The sequence below is a fragment of the Cyprinus carpio genome, chromosome B12, assembly GCF_018340385.1.
Source record: "Cyprinus carpio isolate SPL01 chromosome B12, ASM1834038v1, whole genome shotgun sequence".
Lineage (NCBI taxonomy): Eukaryota > Metazoa > Chordata > Actinopteri > Cypriniformes > Cyprinidae > Cyprinus > Cyprinus carpio.
The window spans coordinates 24,841,912-24,865,853 of NC_056608.1; the positions used below are offsets into that span (position 1 = coordinate 24,841,912).

Below are 23,942 nucleotides of genomic sequence, written 5' to 3' on the forward strand. Positions count from 1 at the left end.
TGACGGTGACACCGGAGCTGGGTGTTTGTTTTAGGGTGCGTGTTTGCTGCAGTGTGCGTCAATTATTTACAGTCCTGCCTCAGTAAATCCGGGCTCTCTGATTGGCTCAGCGCTGACCGCTTTAGGCGCCATCGGTGAGTGATGTCACCAGCCTCTCTCTCTCTCTCTCTCTCTGTGCTGCTGGGGCGAGCGAGAGGCGCTTTGTGTGCACAGCTGTGACTGTATGCACCTGCTGAGTCACGGATCTGAGGATCAGCTGAGAGTCATGAGAGGATGTGGAGAGAACAGACACACACAGCAGCAGCACACTAGAACCCTGACTTCACTAGCAGTTTACACACAGCCCTGATCAGACTTCAGTAAAGCGCTTTAACAATACAGATTGTGTCAAAGCAGCTTTACAGCATTAAATAGAAAAACAGTGTATCAGTAATGCAGAAGGACAATAGTAAACACTCATTTAAAGGCAGTTCATCGCTGAATTCAGTGACTGGTTCTCAGAGGCTTGATAAAGACGGCCCGGATGTTAGCGCATCTGTGCTGTCACTGCAGGTTTGATGGTGTGTTTTGTTCCTCCTGCGCTCTGCAGCACGATCAGCTGTACACATGGGCAGCGGTCAGTCAGCCTCCTCCGCCTCTGGAGGGACACCTGAAGAACCTGTGGCCCTCGAGCAGACCCGACCCCCTCGACCGCCCCAGCCCAAATACACCGAGGATGGTATGAGCACAGAGTTTATTCTTCAGCTGTGTCCCGCTCTTCTCTTCAGTGATTTCTGCACCGCACACGCAGTAAATAATCAGTTCTGTGCAGCTCTGGCTTCATCTGGACTACAGTGCAGAGAGAGGTTTTAGCATCAAGTATTATACTATTTATTAATATTTTGAGATTTATTTATATTAATATATTAATATTTTTTATATATTTTTAGTTTTGTTTAATGATATTGTGGATTGTTTTTGTCTTTTTTTTGTATCATTGTTATTTAAATTTTTTTATTTTTTATTTTATATTTCCTGTTTGCATTTTTATGTTCAGTTGAAGTGTAGTGTTAGTGATTTTGTTGTATGTTTGTCATCTTTATTATTATTTTTAAATATGTCTCTTTCAATAATTAGAGTTCTATAAGAAATGTTGCCTTGGCTATATTATATAGATGATGTTCATAATAATAATAAATAAATAATACACACACATATACAGTACACCTATATAGATAGATAGATATATTTTTTTTATTTTTTACAAAAAGTGTATTTCTGACTGCATTCATCAAACTCAGTTATTGTTAGAAATATTACTCTTTTTAATGCAATACATTGTTTTTTTTATAGATAAAATCTCACACATCACGGTTAAGAACACACAGTTATAATATTGAGTCTTGACTCTTAAGATGTATTTGTTTGGTCCCGAGAGCTCATCCTGCTGTCTGTTAGTACAGAGATTCGATCTTGGGTTCATGTGTTCAGTTTCTCTAGCAGCATTCTCTTAACATTGGCTGCATCTTCAGAGACAGGATGAATGTGTTTGTGGAGTCTGGAAAGTCGTTTTAACTGTGTTCAGGGATCTGAATGTCTAAACGAGGTTATTTCTTTGCAGCGGTCGAGGAGCAGGAGGGTGAGTAACTCGATCACACCCGTGTCTACTTCAGTGGCTTCTCGCTTCATTTCAACTCCTCGCCACTGAAGCTTCACTTCACAAACATTAAAGCCCTTGTATTCATTATCAGGCTATTTCCACCTTGTGCTGGTGTTTGTTTACTAATGTTGCCTAGCAACAAGCAGCGATTAATCATTTCCTCCATCAATCAGCACTGATCACATTCACTGCATTCACTGTTTCTGCCCATCACCCTTTGTGCCATGTGTTGTGTGTTTACCAAGATTTATACTCAAACATGTGGACACATGTGTTTTTTTAATGTATTAAATTTTTGTATATTATTATGTATTTGTTGTGTGTGTGTATGCATATATCTGTGTATATATCATATTTCCTATAGATTTTACAGTGTTTTGTGTGTGTGTGTGTGTGTGTGTGTTTCAGAGCATCAGGCCGTCGTTTCAGACCTTAAAAAACAACAGGAAGAAGAAATCCAACAAATTGAGGTGTGTCTCATTCATCTCTCTGAGACCCTTAGTTTTTTCCCACATTAAGGTCTAAATGAAAATACATCCTCATTACTTCACATCTGTATCGTGGTATTTTATATATGTCTAGGAAACATGGTAATACCACAGTGCTTTATAATATTTGAGTCCTGATAAATCTTCAGTGTTTCTCTCAGCTTGATGGATGGTTTCATATGATTCAGTGATTAGTCGATGGGTTCGTCTCATTTCCATATGCGCTCCATATTGACTCATGCAGGTTATTGGGCTGATTGTTTGTTCTGATGCCTTGCTGCTGGACTAATGGGTAATGGTTCCCAGAGTTTGTTTGATTTCAGAAACAGGAAATAAACATCTGTGGTGAGCTCAGGAGAAGAGTGCTGTAGTGTGCACTAGCAGCAGAGGGCAGGATCACTGCACACTTCAGTCCATCAGACCTTTACTACAAGAGCATGGGAAGATAGGGGACCTTCTGTTCCAATAATACTTCAACAGTATATTATATTATATGCATATATGCATAATATTGTATAATTATGTAAATGCAGTATTTATTATTTTTTCTATGTACAAGTATATATGTGTGTGTGTGTGTGTATATATGTGTAAGTGTGTGTTGGCTGTGTATATATAATATGTGTGTGTGAATATATATAATATATATGTGTGTGTGTGTGTGTGTATGTATACACACACACACACTGGTGCATCTTTCAAAAAATTTGAATATCGCGGAAAGTTTTTTTTTTTGTAACTTATTTCAAAAAGTGAAACTTATATATATTCTAGATTCCATTACATGTAAAACATTTCAAAAGTTTTTTTGTTGTTTTAATTTTGATGATTACAGCTCATGAAAGTCAAAAATCCAGTATCTCAAAATTTTAGAATATTTACATTAGAGTTTCATTGAATGACTGTAGTGTCGATGTAAAATTCGGATATCTCTTGTTTTTTGAAACCACAGTAATGGGGAATACGGCTGACTTAGCAGTGGTCCAGAACACAATCATTGACACCCTCCACAAGAGAGTAATTCACAGGTCATTACCGAAAGAGCGGCTGTTCACAGAGTGCTGTATCAAAGCATATTACATGGGAAGTTGACTGGAAGGAAGAAATCTTGTAGGAAAAGGTGTACAAAGCAGGGGATGACCGCAGCTTTTCTGACTTAAAAACCAAAGTTGATTTTTTTTGACTTGTGAGCTTACAAGTAAGTGGATCAATATTTTGGAGATAGTGCATCAAGAGATGAGACAATGTAAGAAAAAATCTATCAAAATTAGAAAACAATCAGCGAGCAAAAAACTTTTAAAGAAACCTAAGCTTCAGTAGTGATTCCAGGAGCCAAGGGTCTGAACTCATGCCAAGCACCTCAATCGATGCTGGAGGTTTTGTAAACGAGCCCCCGGCCAATTATTGAGTGCAGAAATTTAAACATTTTTTTTTAAAAGAACTCTGAGCTTTATGGTTGTGAAAACCCTTTTTTTTTTTTTTTGTTAGTGATCTTAGTAAATATCTCTAATTTAATTCAATATTTTTAATGAGCTAAATAACTCTAATCATCCAAAATTAAAAAAAAAAAAAAAAACTTTTTGAAATGTATACTTTCCACTGTAATGAATAGAATATATGAAAGTTTCTACTTTTTGTAATGTTACAATTTTTTTTTTTTCACAATATTCAAATTTTTTGAGATACACCTGTATATGTGTGTGTAAATGGTTTCAACAAAAATGTTATAAAATATAATTTAATTCAATAATTACATTAATATAAATAATTGTTAAATTTATATATATTTTTTCAAAAAAAGATGTATACTGAATAATTAACTGTATATATGCAATTAACATTACCAAGATATGAATAATTGAATTAATTTACATTTAATTATACAATATTAAATGTTGAATATTTATGAATAATGATTAAATAATTAATCATATGCATTATATAATATAAATGTATTTAATTAGCAATAATATTATACAATTGACAATGCTTTGTTTTGTTAATGAATGATTAATTAATGATTAATAATTGCCTTAATAGGTTTATATAAATAATTGATATTTAAATATTAGTAAATTAGTACTATCAGTGTTTACTTTATTTAAATACAATAAAGTTACTTATTATTTTATATTTATGAAAATGCATAAATGTATTTGTATAAGCATTCCTGCTAAATTTTAGCCTGGCATTGTCCATACTGATTGAAAACTTCTGTCAGAGCCACTAAGAAACGAGCAGGGTGATGCTCTCTCTCCGTTCATTCTCTCACAGTGTTTCTCATTACACATTCATGTGTGCTGCTCTCTATTAGGTCCTGGGGGTGTGTCTCCCCTGGAGTCTGCTGAATTCAGGAGGACTGTGGGCATCTATTGTTGTGTTTTGAGTCTGAAGCAGCTGCTCCTCATCAGTTCTGTCCACACTTCAGCATTGTTTCTTCCCACAGGAAATATCGTTTAACCGCGTGACATGAACGCGAGTGACTTCACGGAATCCAGTGGACAAGAAACTCAGATTTATGTCTGTTTCTGTCTGCGGTGTTCGTCTGCTTTTCATCACTCCTGACTCTGTCTCCGCCAGGAGGAGTCGGTGATAAAGACTGTGCATCTGAAGCAGGAGCACGTCTGCGTGATCGAGCAGCTGGAGCAGACCATCGAAGACCTGCGCCTGTAAGATTGCCGAGCTGGAGAAACAGCAGCCCCTGCTGGAGCGGGAGGTGCAGACGCAGGACCAGGAGTGTGGAGGAGAGGAGCGCCTCCTCCCGGACGTCTGCCATGTGGACCTACAGACAGAAAACACTGCGCTGCTGACGCTGGAGGCCAAATCAGTGCAGACGTCTCCTGTGGAGGAGTGCTTAAGGTTTTTAAAGTGCCTCCTGTGGAGGCGAGGCACTGGGGAGGAGTGAACTCCTCACTGCCATCAGAAACTGAGAATGCTTCTCAAGTGTTTGTGTGCATGTGCCAGCAGCTGCCGTGCGCTTCGGTGCCTCCTCCACCACCTCCCCTCCATCCGGGATGTGTGCGCCTCCTCCTCCACCTCCGCTTCCAGGAATGAGTGCTCTTCCTGCACCACCTCCTCTCTCAGGCAGTTCCTTTCCTCCTCCTCCACCTCCTCTACCAGGAATGGTTGGGTGCCTCCTCCCCAGCCTCCTTGCCTGGTTGGGCGCCTCCTCCTGCGCCTCCTCTACCAGGAATGGTTGCGCCTCCTCCTCCGCCTCTCTCTCTACCAGGAATGGTTGCGCCCTCCTCCTCCTCCCTCCTCCTCCTCCTCTACCAGGAATGGTTGCGCCTCCTCCTGCGCCTCCTCCTTTACCTCTCTACCAGGAATGGTGGTTGCGCCTCCTCCTGCGCCTCCTCTACTCCAGGAATGGTAAGGCCTCCTCCTGCGCCTCCTCCTTGCGCCTCCTTTACCAGGAATGGTTGTGCCTCCTCCTGCGCTACCTCCCAAGCCTCCTTTACTCAGGAATGGGCCTGCCGCCTCCTCTACCAGGAATGGGTGCGCCTCCTCCTCCACCTCCTCTGCCAGGTGTATCTGCGCCGGCTCCTCTCCTGACTGCAGGATCAGCACCTCCTCCTCCTCCACCTCCTCCTCCAGGTCCTCCGCCAAGTTGGCTCCTGGTCCTCCTCTGGCCTTCGGTTTGGGTTCTCTGCCTCCCGCCGCTCCCGCTGGGTCTGTACGCGTTAGGAGAGAACCGCAGGAGAAATCACCTCACAAAAGCTTGGTGGAGCCGCCGAGACCCATGAAACCTCTGTACTGGACCCGAATACAGCTGCACACCAAAAAAGTACCATCATTCTACATTCATTTCTTTCATTTTTTTGTTCAGCTGCTGTTTTGATCAGTTCCCCTCACACTAATTACAAGAATACCATAGTTACTGTGAGTTATTAATAAGGCAGTAATCATTATCGCTCACTAGTGCTCATAGTTAGTGATCTGACAGATAAAAAAATACAGAGGGGGAACCTGAGCCACATCTACAGACCAGAACACACTTTACATTCTAGACAGAAAGAAAGCATCTAGAGCACCCTAGAAACCAAATGCAGTGCCCTAGCAACACCACCCATTATAGCATGACTTTCACGGTCAATATTAATTAAAATAAACAAACAAAATTTTAAAAAAACACAAATAAAAATTTACAAAAATTTAATTTAAATTTATAATAAATAATAATAAATTAATGAATGCTTAATAAATTAACAAACATTTTATTTTATTTTATTGTTTTTATTTAATTCAGCAGTGAATATAATTTTGTTAATGATAGTTCAGGAAAAAAATATTCAATCATAATTCAATCAAATCACACTAAGTGTATGGCTAAAAATGTGCTGTAAAGTACCTTTACGTATGTATTTTCATAATTTAATCTTTATTTTTTATTCTTAATCATATTCTATTTGCCTTTCATTTAATTTTCTTTTTTTTCTTTTTCATTTTCTTTTTGTAGTTTTCTTTTCGTTTCATCTGTTAGATATTTTTCAGTTTTTTCATTCATTCATTCATTCATTCATTTAATTGCTTTGATTCTTTCTTTCTTTCGTAAAAATATTGCCATGTGATTATTTTTCTTACTGAGGAGGGAGGAGTTGTTGATAAAGCAGGTGTTTTTCTCTCTAAAGTCTGTGTTTTCCTCCCAGGGGACTCTCATGCTCTCGTGTGGGAGAAGATCGAAGAGCCACCCGTGGATTTTGATGAGTTTGTCGAACTCTTCTCCAAAACAGCAGTGAAAGAGAAGAAGAAGCCCCTTTCGGACACGATCAGCCGGTCGGGTCAAAGACCAAGCAGGTGAGCAGAGACGTCCGGGCTCAGGATGAGGTTAGTGTTGGTACGGGTTTACGAGCGCGAGAACGGCGCCAAGCGCTGTTTCCATGACTGAGTCCTGATGTTTGTGTACAGACGGAGGCTGCTCTCAGAGTAATTGGCCAAGCGATTTGGCACCGCCCGTGCACCGGATTCCAGCTCTGATTGGAAATATGACCGTAAAGAGCAGAACCGAGGCGCATAAATATCACAAAGTGCTCCAAACACTCGTGGGTTTATCAGATCTGGTACAGAAGTCGTTTCTAAAGGTCGATGGGACTTTTCCTACACTATAGGAGTAGTGGCACTGGATTGGATCCTATTGAGCAGATAGTATAAACAGATCTCAGCTTTTCTTTTGATTGTGCAAATATTTATTTCTATAGGAACTTTGTTCATACAGAAAAGAAATGAAAAAAAAGGTAACTAACTTTATGCAAGATATGAGAAACTCAACTGCAAGATTATAAAAATTCATAATTGTGAATATAAAATCAGGATATTCTGAGTTTATATGATCAATTTACGACTCCCTCCATGTTACATACACAGGGTTTTTTCCTAAGCGGCTGATCAGATGTGGCCGTGGGTTCTTGGGGGTGCAGTCTGGGGCGGCCGTGTTCGTAGGTGTTTGGCGTCTTGGCTGAGGGACGGGAAGCAGTCCCTCTGAAATGGAGATGTTTTAGTGCGGCTGTGGCCGTGTCCTCATTTATTTAGCAGCCGCACAGACTCGCTCCACACAGCAGCACAGTTGGGCCTCTCTGATCCGGCGGAACCGAGCTGGTTTGTGCCGCCTGGTGTATTTAAATGGTAATTCTCATACACTCGCTCGTGGTGCTGTCTGAGGCGTCTGGAGGTGATTGTCTCACACTGACGGAAACATAAACAACATCATCAATCCATCGGCTGCTTCTGTTTAGCTAGGGGGCGGGGCGGGGGACACCTCGTACTACATTCAGCTTCCGTTTTGATCTGGGCGCTGCATGGAGAGTAATGAAAATCGTAACAATCTATGTCATAGATGTTTGTAAGCTAGCCAAAAAGACTTGGCCCCCACACTTTAAGATCATTGAAATACACCCCCTGCAACCCCGCCCCACGCAGATTAAAAAAACGTTTTTTTTTTTTTGTTTTGGCGGCTGTTTTTGCCCCGGCTCGTGTAGAGACCCCTTAGGGTTTGCCAAATATACTTTTTTGGTGAAATTTTCTTTCAAAGTTTACCATTGTAGTGTACAAAAACGTTTTTTAATAAACAATATTTCACCTTTCCCTTCCCTCCCCCATATCTCTGTTCTCAGACGTTTTGGGGGACTGAATTTTGTTTCTGATTTTGAAATGTCTTCTGTTGAATGAACCACTGCAGAATAAATAACTTCTCACACATTTTAACATCTGACCGTTTCTGCAACCGTAAAATTTCTTTGAGTTTAACACACTTCGAGAATTATTTGTGTTGTTAGACCTAAATGTTAGGGTTCATAAACTTTGCAATGTTTTAATGAATTCAAATAATTTAAATTCACTCACCAAGGATCAGATATATTAAAACTACATTTATATATTCGATATTGATATTAAAATACAATGATACTTTGTGATGGAGTTTATACTTGTTAATGTATTAAGAAATTAAGGATTTTTAAAGATTGATTGTAAATGTATAGAATACTTATCATATATGTTGGTGGACTTACATATATATCAACACACACCCAGACAATATTATATAGTGTATATCTACTGTAGTTTTAAACAGCATAGCTTTTTGCCTGGGATGTGGTAATTTCGAAAATAAGGACTTGTCTAAACTTGTGCTTTTTCTTTTTTAATTTATAACAAAAGGGACTAAATGGCGGCGGTTTTATAACATGCGGTAACATTGAAAACCAAGAGGTCTTCTAATTTCTCCGCACAGTCCTTCAGTAGCTTATCAGAAAAAACTGTATGAGGTAGTTGTAAAAATATGAAGTTAGATCTTTCTTCCAGTGGGGACCCAGAACGCAGGCAATAGCTCACAGATTTGTGAGCGCATCAGCACGGAACTGATGTTGTTGCAGCACCATGAGTGTTTGGTTTAAATACAATGACGGAATTAATGAGTGAAAATAATTGTGACTCGTTTTCCGCATTGTTGTCATGGAGTGGCCTGGCGACGCTCTTGGGTTGATAGATAGTAACTGTTTTTGTTGTGGTCTAATTGCCTGGCAGTTGCTAATTGTTGCATCTTTGCGCTTGAATGTGACCTATTCAGGGTATCAACAATATAAAAGAGCACTTTTTCCATAGCTGGCATTTTTCGCTGAAGCGACGGTTTTGAAGGTTGAGTAGAAGCTTAGAGAGGTCTTGTCTGCTGCGTGTTTATGGCCCCTCTCGAGATGTGACAGCGAAATAAGCAGTTCTTGAGCGTCTTTAACGCTGGTTTGTTTGGTTAAGTAAGAACAAAGATTGTCATGCAGCTTCTGTTTGAAGATCAGCTGGATCGCAAGATGCTGTATTGGGCTATGTGTGTGTACGGGGTTGTGGGTTTGCCATAAACCTCTACGCTCATGTGATCATCACGTATGGATTAAAGATCAGCTGAATGAATGGCGCTTTTGTTCTTACGGGCCAAAACCACTTTCCAGACAATTTTCAAATCAAGGACGTCACGGAAGCCAATCGTTGTAATTACGCGAAACCGATGTGTGTAATGATCTGATGCGACTCGCACTCGTATGCAACGCAGTAATGTTGCATATGAAAGCAGAGATGAGTATTAATCGCCACAGTCACTGATGATTTGGATCGCAATTTAATTCTTAATTGTTTATGGTGTTGAAGCATTACAGGGTTTGGAGGGTGGACGTGACTTAAATTAGCCTAATTGTGTATTTGTTTGCGAAGAAAGAAAAAGCTGTAAAGAAGCCGGGAGGTCGGGTTTTATTTTATATGTATCTTTAGATCTGTCTTACACCTCTGTACTAACAAAAAAAAGTGTAGGAATTACTTACAATGAAGAGAGATCAAGGTAAGGAAGGCTTAAAAAAATAGTTTTCTTGTGACTCTCATTCTTGAAGCTTTTTGATTTTAATTAAAAACTTACTTTGTGTTGATATGTCATTGTCGTATGCACAGGGTTGGTCGACTAATCAACTTAAATAATAATTAATTTTTTTACAACTTAAAGTGGGAGAATGAAATGACATGAGGTCAATTAAATGATCTTGAATGAATGAAATGTAACAAACGACATGAATGCATGAGTGAATGAAGTAAGAAATTAAAATATAATACCCATTTAAATATGAATAAATGTTGTCAAACAAAGTCTTGTATCCATTTAAGACTCAAAACTCAAGTGCGGGTAGCTCCCCATGCTTTTTTAAAAAAAAACATGGAAAAAAGAAAATTTATTTATATAAACTGTAAATAAAGGCATTTAAAAGAGAGAAAGTAAGTAAAATTTGTCTGTTTATGTGCAAAAATGTTTTAAAAAGCAATAAAGCACGTGAAGTCATGTTTGGGTGTCCTCTATCCATTCTGGCAAATGCTCTTAAAATAATTTGCTTACATTTCTCTGCTTGCTGTATGTGTATAACGCTGTAAGGTCTTACGGTTGTGTATGAAACAATGTTTGCCATGAATTGTGTCAGCAATGCAACAGCATCTTTTATACTGTGACGTGATAATAGAGCTCATTCTGGTGTGTCTGTCTGTGTCTATGTGTGTCTGTGTCTATCTGTGTGTGTGTGTGTGTGTGTGTGGTGTGTGTGTGTGTTGTGTGTGTGTGTGTGTGTGTCTGTCTGTGTGTGTCTATGTGTGTATCTCGGCTGTGTGTGTGTCTGTATGGGTGTGTGTGTACTGTCGTATGTCTGTCTGTGTGTGCTGTGTGGTGTGTGTGTGTGTGTTTTGCTGTATGTTATGGTTGCTGTCTGTGTGTGTGTCTGTGTGGTGTGTGTGTCTGTCTGTGTGTGTGTGTCTGTCTGTTCTGTTTGTCTGTCTGGTCTGTGAAATGTGTGTGTGTTTGTGTGGTGTTTGGGTGTCTGTCTGTGTGTGTCTTCTGTGTTGATCTCTCGCGTGTGTCTGTTATGTGTGTGTGTGTTTTGTTTCTCTGGTTCTGTCTGTCTGGCGTGTGTGTGTGTGTGTGTGGTGTGTGTGTGTGTGTGTGTGTTTTGTCCGGTCTGTCTGTGTTTTGTCTGTGTGGTTGTCTGTCTGTGTGTGTCTGTATGTCTGTGTGTGTTTTTTTGTGTGTTTTTTGTTGTTTGTTTTGTTGTGTGTGTTTGTGTGTGTGTGTGTTTTTGTGTCAGTGTGGTTTTTGTTTTTTGTTTTGTGTCTGTTTTTTTTGTGTGTGTGTGTTTTTGTCTGTGTCTGTTTGTGTTTCTGTGTGTGTGTTGTGTGTGTGTTTTGTTGTGTGTGGTTTGTATGTGTGTGTCTTTTTGTGTTGTTGTCTGTTGGGTGTGTGTGTGGTGTGTTGTTGTGGTGTGTTTTTTTTTTGTGTGTGTGTTTGTGTGTTTTGCTGTGGGTTGTTTGTGTTTTTGTGTGTTGTGTGTGTATGTGTGTGGGGTGTGTGTGTGTGTGTGTGTGTGTGTGTGGTGTGTGTCTGTGTATGTTTTGTCTTTCTGTGGTGTGTGGGTGTGGTGTTGTTTGTGTCTGGTGTGTACTGTTATCTGTTCTGTCTGTGTGTGTCTGTCTGGTGTGTGTGTGTGGTGTGGTGTGTTTGTTTGTCTGTTTTGTTTGTTTTTTTTGTGTTTGTGTTGTGTGTTTTTTGTTTTGTGTGGTGGTTGTGTCTGTGTTTGTTTGTTCTCTGTCTGTCTGTGTTTTCGGTCTGTCTGTCTGTTTTTCGGTAGTGTCTGTTTTATGTCTGTCTGGTGTGTGGTGTGGTGTGTGTGTGTTGTGTTTGTGTTTTTTAATTTTTGTGTGTGCTGTGTTTGTTTTTTTTTTTGTGTGTTTTGTGTGGTCTGTCTTTGTCTGTGTGTTTTTGTCTGTGTGTGTGTTGTGTCTGTCTGTTTTGTTTTTCTGTCTTTTTTTTGGCTGTGTATGTTGTCTGTCTGTTTCTGTGTGTGTGGGGTTTTGTGTGTGTGTTTGTTTGTTGGGTGTTCTTTGGTCTGTTCTTTTTTGTGTATGTCTGTTTGTGTGTGGTGTGTGGGTGGGTGTGTTTGTGTCTTTCTGGGTGTGTGTGTTTGTGTCTTTGTTTTTTTATGTTGTCTGTGTGTTTGTTTTGTCTGTCTGTTGTTGTTTGTGTTTTCTGTTTTTTCTCTGTGTTTTGTGTTTTGTCTTTTTTCTGTCTGTTTTTTTGTGTGTTGTGTGGGGTGTCTGTGTTTCTGTGTTTTGTGTCTGTGTGTGGTGTGTGTTTTTGTTGTTGTTTGTTGTCTGTGTGTGTGTGGTGGTGTGTGTGTGTCTTGTGGTTTGTGTCTTGTCTGTTTTTTTTGTTTTTTTTGTGGTGTTGTGTGTGTCTGTGTTATTTTTTTTTCTGTGTGGTTTTTTTGTGTGTGTGTGTGTGGTGTGTGTCTGTGTTTTTTGTATGTTTTGTTGTCTTTGTCTGTTTTTGTGGTATGTCTTTTCTGTTCTTTGGGTGTGTGTCTGTGTTTTTTTCTGTGGCTTTTTTTGTTGTGTCTGTTTGTCATGTTTTGTCTGTGTGTGTGGGGTGTGTGTTGTCTGTATTTTGTGGTTTGTGGTGTGTGTTGTTTTGTGTGTGTTTTGTCTGTGTCTTTTGGTGTTTGTCTGGTCGTCTGTCTTTTTTTTTGGGTGTTTGTGTGTGTTTGTGGTCGTGTGTTTTTTTATGTTCTTGTGTCTGTCGCTGTCTGGTCTGTCTGTGGTGTTGTTGTTTTGTTTGTTGTGTGTGGTGTGTGTGTGTGTCTGTGTCTTGTGTGTGGGTGTGTGGGGTTTGTGTCTGTGTTTGTGTGTGTGTTTGTGTGTGTGTGGTGTTGGTGTTTGTCGTTTTTTGTGTGTGTCTGTCTGTCTGTTTGTTTGTGTGTGTTTGTGGTATGTCTTTGTTTGTTTGTGTGTTTTTGTGTGTGTTTGTGTGTGGTGTGGTGTGTCTGGTGTCTGTTTGTTGGGGTTTGTGTGTGTGTGTGTGTGTTTGGTGTCGGTGTCTTTTTTCTGTTGTGGTGTGTGGTGTGTGTGTGTGTGGGTCTGTGTGTTTTTTGGGTGTGTGTGTGTGGTTTGTGTGGGTGTGTTGTGTGGTGTGTGTGTGGTGGGTTTGTGTTTCCGTGTCTGTTTGTGTTTGGGTGGGTGTGTGTGGTGTGTTTGTTTTGTGTGTGTGGTGTGTTTGTCTGTGTTATGTGTTGTGTGGAGTGTTTGTGTGTGTGTTTTTCTGTTTTTTGTGTTTTTTGTGTCTGTGTCTGTGTCTGTGTCGTGTGTTGGTGTACTGTGTTTGTGTTTTGTTCTGTGTGTGTTGTGTGTGGTGTGCTGTGTGTGTTTTTTTTTTTTTGTATTTCTGTGTTTTTTGTGTGTTGTGTGTGTTTGTGTCTGTGTTTTGTCTGTGTGTTTTGTGGTGTGTTTTGTTTCTTGTGTGTGTTTTCTGTGTTTGTGTGTGTGTGTGGTGTGTGTGTTTGTGTTTGTGTTGTGTTTTGTGTGTTCTGCTTTGTTTGTTGTGTTTGTGTGTGCGTGTGTGTTTGTGTTTGTGTTACTTTCTGTGTGTTTTTGTGTAGGTTGGTTGAAGCGTGCTGACACACCAAGCGTTCTCAGGCCTGCGTGGGGGAGTCCTGATGTCCAGTTTAACATCTCGACATGAAGGACATTCAGCGACGGTCTGTATTATTCTGTTAGTGGTTTGTATGATTTACATTCCTGGGAGATACTGGGAATTTCTTTATTCCTATCTGTTGTTCGGTGTTGTGTGGTGTTTTTTATGCATTCAACTAAACTCATATTCATATTCAACTGGAATTGTTTAATGTATTCTTGGAAAAAATGTGCATCTGGTCATAGATGTTGTCATTCTTACGAGTAATTTTTTCATTAGATGTGGTGATTCGATAGTTTTGAACTGAGATACGCTCAAAAAATGTACCACAGATCAGAGGACTATATAAAAAGTATATTATAAAATATTGTTTTATCTCAATAGTCAGCGTTCTGAAGCGGAGCGACAATAAGATTACAAAACAAGTCAAATGTTATTTCTTTGTAGATTATATGACAAAAACAGACTAAAGACAAGAAAAGCCCAAACAAAAACTAACTTTACCTGCGATGACCTAATTTCAGATTTTTGTGTGAAAAAGGCTACAACTTAAGATGTTAATTAAGCACTTTTTGTCAGTCTGATCCATGTGGTGTAGTTGCTCTGTCCGCATGAGTTAAAGTGTTTTGTCATTGTGATGTTCTGCGGTCACCGGCGGGCGAGGTGGAACGTACAGCTGGAGGTTTTGTTTTTTTTTTTTGGCGAGGGGGGGGGGAAAAAAGTGCTTTCCTGTTTTCTTTCACACTGGCGGTTTGGTTGCTGCCGTTTGAATGCTTGGGCTGGATTTTGGGGCATTGACCGTTTTTGTTCTTCTGTGTTTCTCTGTGTTCTCTGGGAAAAGAGGCAAAGCGAGGGTTTCCTGATGCTATGATAGCTGCAGGGCAAACCAGCGGCTTTGGGCTGCGTCTGCATCCAGGCGCCATCAGATCCATCAACATATCAGACATTCACATCACTGCTGTTTTCTGGACCACTTGTGTTTTATTGATATCTTTCTTTCAGTGATGCACTGGAGGAATCGTTCTTGCTGCAGGGCACCCACTTACAATAAAAGATTTTTAAATAATGAGAGGCCAGATTTACAGGTGGTTTTAATATTTTAAGATTTTAGAAATATTATAAAACTTTTAAAAAACCTTCTATTTATCTTATTTTTATATTTTAATCTATTTTTAAAATTAAATTAACTAACTAAATTTATATATAGTAATATATTATGATATAGTATCTATATATATATATATTATAGATATATATAGGAGATATATATAGTATATTACCAATATTACCAACATACATAACATACATACATATAGACTATATATATAATATGATTATAATATATATATATATATATACATATATATATATATATATATAAAATAATAATACCTTTAATAATTTGAATAAGAATAATAATAATAATAAAAAAAAAATTTTTTATATTTCTTGGTATAATACCATACCAGCTACCACCGATTTACTAATGGCAAAAAAAAAAAAAATTTATATATATATATATTATAATAGTCTATTCTCTATATATATATATATATATATATTTATAATTTTAACTCCTATGAAATCTGAAAGGTATAACTCCTACTTATACCATTCAGATTTGAAAGAACTAAACTAAATGAAAAACCAACTAACAAAATAACTTTTAATAATAATTGGAAATTTTAATGCGCCGTATTGATGAAAAAAAACATGATTATGAAAATTGTTAAAAAAGGAATATACCTGTTTTTTTTCAAGATGAACTCTGAAGTGGTAATGATACTGACGGTAATATCAGAGTTATGTTGTTGAAGGGGGACTGTTGGTCAGGGACAAACTCGTGTGTTTCGTGTCTCTCGTCTCAGGAAACGCTCGTGGAATGCAGCGCATATTTGATTCTGCCAGCAGAACTTGTACTTCATTTCCATCTAATCGGTGTGTTTATGCGTTTGCGAGCTCTCATGCACATGATTTGTTTGTGTGTGTGTGTGTGTGTGTGAGAGAGGAGTTCAGGCCTCGACTGTCATATGATGTCGTGATGTTCAAGATCAACACGCAGGACGTGGTGACATCATCAACTTCCTAATACACACTCAAGAGCTGTTAAAATCACACTGGGCAGAAAACATCGTGTTTTTGAAGGCTATGATGCTTTTGCTGGCCACAGGTGTTTTTTTTTTTTTTTCTCAGTTAAAAATTTTCCCCCGCAGTTTTTTTTTACCTCTTGCCATAGACATTTTTCGACCATTCATTAAGTCGTAATTAAATAAAATGAATTTTGCTCTTACTTTTTACTTTTTAAAATTGCTTTTAAAAACAAACAAGGAAATATTAAAAAACACATTAAATTTAAAAATTATTTTGTGTGTTTAAAAAATACAACCCCCCTTTTAAATAAACATTTGAATTTTTTTTTTTAAATGATAAAAAATTATTTTATTTGTAAAGTTTGACTTCGTTGAAAGTTAACAATGTTGTTTAACGCTTTAGATTTTCTAATAGAGCCTCTTGTCCTGATCTAGCGCTGAAGAAGCTGAATGTCTAAATGAACTGTAAAAACTCAGCCACTGTTACTTTTTGTGTATATTTATTAATTTGGCTTATTATGACACGATTTATGAATATTAAACATGTGTTATACTCAGTTATTTTAATCATTAATCAAGTTGAAATCTAAATAAAGGGATATAAGACTATTTAGTCTGATTAATATTTTACTTTTTTTATATGGTGTGTATTTTTTGATATTTTATATATCATTTTTTCAAATGTAAAAGGAACGTGTTTCATGGAATCATCCAGTTGTTTGTTGCTCAGAAAGGAGAGATTCACCGTGATATGGGCAAATGTGCTGCTTGAGTTATCTTTGTGTGTTTATTTTTGGATATGATGATGATGATGAAGCTGCGGATTCTGTCTAATGTGCGTCTGTGTTGTGTGGCGTGCAGCGATCCTGAATCTGGATAACACTGTGGTTGATTGGAGACGTTACAGTGTTAGCGCTCTATGAGAACGTAAAAGATTCCTCCTCTCTGTTCTTTTTGAAGATTCTTGTTTCCTTCCAAGCATCTCTGTTGTCATATTAGTAGAACAAACCCCTTAAAATTTAAAAACTTGCTTGTTCCATTTTTAAGGCCTCAGGCATGCCACAAACCTTCATATATACTGAGGAAAATTAAAAACATTTACAATCCAGAATCATGCAGTACATGTGGCAATGTCACAGTGTTTGGTGATCGGTGTGTTTCTCTCCTCAATGCATTCTGATGTTTTCATTGCTAAATGTGTGTTCTAGTGATCAGGTGCGCCTTAATATCATGCATGAGTTTAAAAGGGCTCTCATGAAATGCGCATTTCAGATTTGTATGACAAATGTTTCTCAAGGTTAGTTTATAAACATTTGCAGAGTTTCTGTCACCAAAAAAGGTCCAGTTTTTTGCAAAAAACTGATCGTTTTCTGTTTATCTTTTTAGGTATGTTATTATTGCCAGAGTTACACTCCTCAAAGTGCAACAATCTCAAGAACCATTGATTTTCCATTTCATGTGCCCTTTAATACCAAGAAAACACACTGCTTTTATTGATCAGGTAATCAGACAACTGTAGTAGGCTAAATCCCCGTGCTAATGAGAGAGAGGAAGAAGATGTTCCTGGGGGTCTGTTTCTAGAATCAAAACACAATGTCTGCAAGTCTTCCCATGCACACTCCTGAAATATATTAATGTCGACGTTCAGAAAGCACATCAAACTGCAGGACTGAACGCTTATGTCTCATGAAAGCGTGTGTCCTGTGTGTGTGTGTGTGTATAAAATAGCCCCATTTGGAGCAGAACGTTCGGTCAGGTGCTTTGATGAAAGCAGCAAAAAAATTGGCTTTTTGTTTGAGGATGTGAGTTGGACTTTTGCATAAAAATCTTTTTTGGGTTTTGGAAGCCTCCATGTGCAAAATCATTAAAGGGACTTTGAACCGTCCTAAAATTCGGTTTCAGATTCATTCATTATGAGTTTATCTGGAGAGTATGTTAGTCAGCGGAGGCAGGAAACATTTTTAAGATGTTTCGTGATGGCTCGCGCCATAGGAAATTATTGAATCCAGACCTGTTCAAATAGCAAAAAAAGAAAAAAACATACAGTCAGACGGCAGCAATGCCACCTATGATCGCTCTAAGTGATTTTTTATCCGCTTTTATGAGTGCGAGTTTCCAGTATGGCCCGTGTGCAGATGTCAGTCCTGCCGCGCGCGTGTCGTATCTGTATATTGTCTTTTGATATCTGCCTTTGAGTGTTGTGTTGTGAAGGCTGAGCGTTTGAGCCCTGAAAGCTGAACTCATATATAATCTTTATAATTTACTACTTAAAAAACGCATGTAAATGGGAATCAGAGAGCAGCCGTGGGGTCACGAAATACTTGTTAAACGTTTGAAAAGTGCTGTGTGTGTATATGTGCTGTGTGGATCTTCCTGATGACGCTTAATGGATGACCGAGGACTTTTCCAGAGTTTATATTCACGCCTGAGCCGTACAACACACTCTCCTGAATGAACGTGTGTTGTCTTAGCCTCATTTTTTCTTTGTGTATGAGAGTGAGAGCGAGCGGACGTTTTCTGTCTTTTGGGATCACCTTCCTGATGGCCTTACGGCACTCGGACCTGTGCGTTCTCGGTGCCGTTTGATGTCGGCTGCTTTGTTTATTGGAAGGTATTTGTTCTGCAGTTCGCAGAGATACTCAGTCGCTGTTCGGCCAAAGTCTGATTCTATTACACACACACAGAGAACGGGAAAACTGTTCAGGGTTTAAATGTTATTGATGTTATGATAAAAGAGGGAAAAGCATTGACTACAAAAAGTAGCTTTAGAAAGAATATATTTCGATTCAACATTGCCATAAAGAATTATAGTAGGCCTAATTATGTTTTAAATATGATTGATTTCATTCACAACATTTAAAAGATATTAACATTACTTCACATAAATTATCTTCTGATGACGGTGTGTGTTGTTGCCGTAGTGCATTATCTATCTGTCCATCCGTCAACCGGTCTGTCTGTCCATCATTTGCTTCTCACTGTCCCCTGTCAATCTGTCCATCTAGTCATTTTTGTCCCTCTGTCATTTGCATCTGTTCTGTCTGGTCCATCTGTCATTGTGTACCTGTCCATCTGTCATTTTGTCCATCTGTCATTTTCTCCATCTTGTCATTTTGGTCCATCTGTCATTTTGTCCATCTGTCATTTTGTGTGATCTTTCCTGTGTGGCTATTTGCATCTGTCTGTCTGTCCATCTGTCATTTGCATCGTCCATCCTGTCAGTTGGTCTATCTGTCATTTTGTCCATCTGTCATTTTGTTCCATCTGTTCATCTGTCCCATCTGTCATTTTGTCCATCTGTCATTTTGTCCATCCTGTCAGTTGCATCTGTTCATCTGTCCGTCTGTCTGTCCATCTGTCATTTGATATCTGTCCATCGTGTCCATTTTGTCCATCTGTCATTTTGTCCATCTGTCATTTTGTCCATTGTTCATCTGTTCATATGTCCATCTGTCAGTTTTGTCCATCTTGTCATTGTTGTCCATCGGTCATTTGCATCTGTCTGTCTGTCTGTCCATCTGTCATTTGCATCTGTTCATCTGTCCATCTGTCATTTTGTCCATCTGTCATTTTGTCCATCTGTCATTTTGTCCATCTGTCATTGTTGTCCATCTGTTCTACTGTCCTGCATCTGTCATTTTGTCCATCTGTCATTTTGTCCATCTGTCCATTTGCATCTGTCTGTCTGTCCATCCGTCATTTGCATCCGTTCATACTGTCCATCTGTCATTTTCGTCTATCTGTCATTTTTGTCCATCTGTCTTCATTTTTGTCCATCCGTCATTTGCATCTGTTCATCTGTCCATCTGTCATTTGTCCATCTGTCCATTTGTCCATCATGTCATTTGCAATCTGTTTAATCTGTTTCACAAAATCTGTCATTTTGTCCATCTGTCCATTTGCATCTGTTCATCTGTCCATCTGTCATTTTGTCATCTGTTCATTTGTCCATCTGTCATTTATGTCCATCGGGGTCATTTTGTCCATCTGGTCATTTGCATCTGTTCATTTGTCCAATCTGTCATTTTGTCCCATCTGTCATTTTGGTCCCATTCTGTCCATTTTGTCCCATCTGTCATTTGCATCTGTTTCATTCTCCTGTTCCATCTGTCTTTGTCCATCTGTCAATTGGCATCTGTTCATCTGTCCATGCTCTTCATTTTGGTCCCATCGGTCATTTTTGTCCATTGCATTTTGGTCCATCTGTTGCATTTGCCATCTGTTTCATCGGTCCAGCTGTCATTTTTTGTCCTCCCATCTGTCATTTGCATCCTGTTCATCTGCCATCCTGTCATTTTTGTCCATCTGCTCATTTGCCTCTGTGTCATCTCTGTCCATCTGTCATTTTGTCACAATCTGTCCATTTGTCATCCATCTGCCTGGTCCATGCGGTTCATTTTTGTGTCTGTATGCCATTTTGCCTACTGTTTATCTGTCCATCTGTCATTTGCATCCTATCCATCTGTCCATTTTGTCGATTTCTCGTCTGTCATTTGCGTCCGTCCATCTGTCACTTCTGTTCATTTGTCATCTGTCTGTCCATCATTTGCATCTTTCTGTCCCCTGTCCATCTGTCACTAGCCTCTGTCCATCTTGTCATTTTGTGTGTCTGTCCCATCATTTGTATCCGTCCATCTGTCTGTCCGTCTCTCTGTTGGTCATTTGTATCCGTTTTAATCTGTCCATCCATAATTTTGTGTCCGTCCATCTGTCTGTTCCATCATTTTCATTCTTTCTGTCCCCCGTACCATTGTTCATCTGTCATTTTGTAATGGTGTCCATTCCGTCTCGTCATTTTGGGTCCATCCATCTGTCTGTTGGTCATTTTGCGTCTGTCCATCTGTTGGTCATTTACGTCCATTATCTATCGTTTCTGTCGGTCATTTGCATCTTTCTGATCCTCCTTCCATCTGTACATCTGTGATTTCCATCCCATCCATCTGTCGGTCAATTTGCGTCCATCCATCATTTGTTCTGTCTGTCTGTCCATCATTTTGCATCTTTCTGTCCACTCCCATCCATCTGTCCTAGTCTGTGCGTCCAATTTGCGAGTCTTTACCAGGTCTGTCAGGATGCATGCATTTGCATCTGCCTGTCCATCACTGTCTGTCTCTCGCCATTCCGTCCTGTTTGTCCATGCACGTCCTGGTTGTTTGTTGTACTTTCAAAACACCACATTTTCCATAATTTGGCGGCCCCAATACTCCGTTTCTCTTTATGCGTTCGTTTACTCAGTGAAGAAGGAAATTTATGAAGACTCTGTGGCTTTTAGTGGACCTTATTGGGCTTCCTAACGACTTTGATAACAAACTTTATTCTGCTTCCAAATAATAAAGTGGCTAAACGCAAAGAACACCAGGGTGCGTATTTGTGTAAAATACAGTAACTCTGACAGAACACACAACATCTTTGACCATAAGAGTGCAGGTCTGTCTCCGTTATGCTGCACCCATGTTTTGCTGTTGGTTATTTTGTCTCTCATTTGTCCAGCAACATCTGTGGGTATTTCGTTGTGAAGTTATAGTTTTGAAGCAGTTGAGATCCATTTTGCAGTGACAGAGAGCCCCGTAGAAATAGCGGGGAGAAACATCATCAAGAGTCCGTCAAAACGCACCAAAAGAGGTAAGTGGTCAAGCAAACCTGGGCTGTGTGAAAACCCTACATGCTGAGTGATCCACGAAACACACTACTATTACCTAACCTGCACAGACCACTTAATGACTGTTATCCCCTTGCATCTCTCATTCACCATGAGACAGCCATTTTTAATATAATCTTTTTAACTGCCGCCCTTCATAAGGTCTAGGTTATTCTCCACTCAGCTCTCCCAGATTTCCTGATTATCCTCTTGTCACGAATTGTAACGGTCTTCTCGGTACTCAACCTTCACTGAGGGGCAACTCCAATTTCTCAACGCAAACTCCAGATTCTGTCGATGGGATGCAGGTCCTGCCGCGCCGTGGTCTGAACCTGCGTTCATTACATCAGTAGCGGGCGCAACAACAGTGCAATTGTTTCGGCGAATCTTTTTTTTACAACCAAAACGGTGTTTCCAATTTGAATCAAACCAACTGGCATCAGTCACTCAGTCAGGAACTTCCCTTGCTCACTGAAATTGAGTCAGATGGACCCTCTACGCTCTGAACCTCCGGAACCTTGTCGGTTAATGATGTTTAACAGACGTCTCAGAATCATGTAGTCCGGTTTCTGTCTCATAATCTGGTTCTGCGTCTTCTCTCTCCAGGACTCTCAGCGCGGCTATTGGGTGCGGCAGAATTTCGTTAGTAGTTTTTGGCCTTTGGGAACTTCATGAACGGGGGGAATCGCCACCAGGAGGACAAGCAGAGGCCTTCACGCCTCGAGACATGTCTGGCCCAAACTCTCTAAGGATGTCAAGAGCCGCGTAAGACAAACACACACAGAGTTAAGACACAAGACACATCTTAACTGGTTCATTAAAGGATGTAGTTTTTCATTTTCCAGCATAAAATTTTCCTGATAATTTAATCACCCCATGTCATCCAAGATCTTCATGTCTTTCTTTCTCTCAGTAGAAAATGAAGGTTAAGGTTTTCTGAGGAAAAACAGTTCCATGATTTTTCTTCCATATAGAAAATCAGCTGGAGGTTTGCGTAACTTCTTCTCGCCTACTGACCTTTCCAACGTCGATTACGCCAATGTGAAGTCGCGGCCGCGCAATAACGCAGAGCCTAGTCCAAGAGATGAACATTTGACGGTTTAAACATCAGTTATACTAAATTTTTCTATCCCTTTTTTTGTTGTTTTTTTTTTTTTTTTTTTGGCTAGATTAAGACCCTTAGTTCCTCAGCTTGCGTGTACTCATCTTTAAGCTAGGAGCCTCCCTTGCAAGCTGGCTTGAAACTGCCAATTTGACACCTTCAACCCTTTGATCCCCGCTAAAGTCCAGCTAAATGGAGAAAAAATCCTGGAATGTTTGTCTTAAACACTTTACTTTCATTTCACTGAATGAAACGAAAGACATGGACATCTTGGATGACACCTGGGGTGTGTTTGAATTATCAGGAAAAATGTTTTATTCTGTCGAAGTGAACTAGTCGCTTGTAATCAGTGTGTTCGCTCTTTTTTCTGCTGTGTTTTACCTAAGGCCAACTAGAAAGAGGTCCCGTGATGTCATATATAGTGTCTTACTACCTGAGGACACTTTGTACCGTAGGTGCAGTTTCATTTAAGACTCGCTCTCTACTGAACATATCGCTCAAACAGCTAATCAACAGAACCCTTCAGCTGTCAGAGTCCTGCCTGTGTGTGTTGTGTTGTTCTGTGCTGTGTGTGTGTTTTCACCAGACGCGGGCAGGGAGACGTTGTGTGTTTCCTCCTCCCAGAAACCTCACGACCTGTTTTCAGGGCCTCTCAGATGAAAGTTTGAAGACTTGGACTAAAGATCTGCTGGAGAGCCGGCAAGATCCTAATGAGGTCAAATAAAAAGAAGCTTTAGATCCACGCTGAGTCTGCTAAAGAGGAGAGTGTTTGAGTGGCGGTGCTCTGATTTCTATGCTTTTTGAGCTTAATGTGATTCTTTTCTAAATGCCCGAAATGAAGTTCATGGACAGACGTTGTACTGAACGTACGCGAAAAGGTTGAAGGGTATTGTAGTTGATTAGTGACTTGTAAAAAGGGCTAGAAAGAGATTTGAACTTGGAAATCAATCTGGCTATGGGTGTTGCTAGGTGGGTGCTGCATGTTGCTAAGTGATCAGTCTAAGCACTTATTGGTTTCTTGGGTGTTGCTAGACGAAAACAGAGCAGCTACTAAGAACAAGTACTTAGATGAGTTTGGCACTTTGTATCTTGATTTAAAAAAAAAAAAATAGTGTAGGGTTTACTTTGAAACTATTTTCACTGAGAAATTGCAAAATTTCACAAATAATTAAAAAGAAATGGCAAGTAACACTGAATTAAATGTGAAATTGTGAAGTAGAAATCATGTTTTTTCTTGTAAAACGTATTTTCAATAATCTGTTTTTCTGAAAAGTTTTTTTACAGTGTTTTTTTTACAAATATGCGAGATAATTGAAAGTTGAATCATTCCTCACAGTGATGGCCACATGTTAACCGTAGCGTGATCGTGAATGTTATTATTAGCTTGTGATTAAATGAGTGAGTCTGCGCGAGTGTGAGAGAGTGACTGGCTTGAGTGTGAGAGAGTGACTGCTTGCTTGAGTGTGAGAGAGTGACTGCTTGAGTGTGAGAGAGTGACTCTTGAGTGTGGGT

General features: G+C 39.4%; 1 protein-coding gene and 1 long non-coding RNA gene across 2 annotated transcripts in view; one reads left to right on the forward strand and one right to left on the reverse strand.

The window, feature by feature from the left end:
- The window catches only part of LOC109084573 (gremlin-2-like), a 292,543-nt gene that overhangs the window by 240,941 nt on the left and 27,660 nt on the right, over positions 1–23,942 (reverse strand). The gene's annotated exons all lie outside the window — the stretch shown is intronic.
- LOC122139059 lies at positions 690–4,984 on the forward strand. The gene is made up of 4 exons (XR_006155963.1): positions 690–718; positions 1,601–1,618; positions 2,048–2,109; positions 4,708–4,984. It is a non-coding gene; the product is annotated as an uncharacterized LOC122139059 (long non-coding RNA).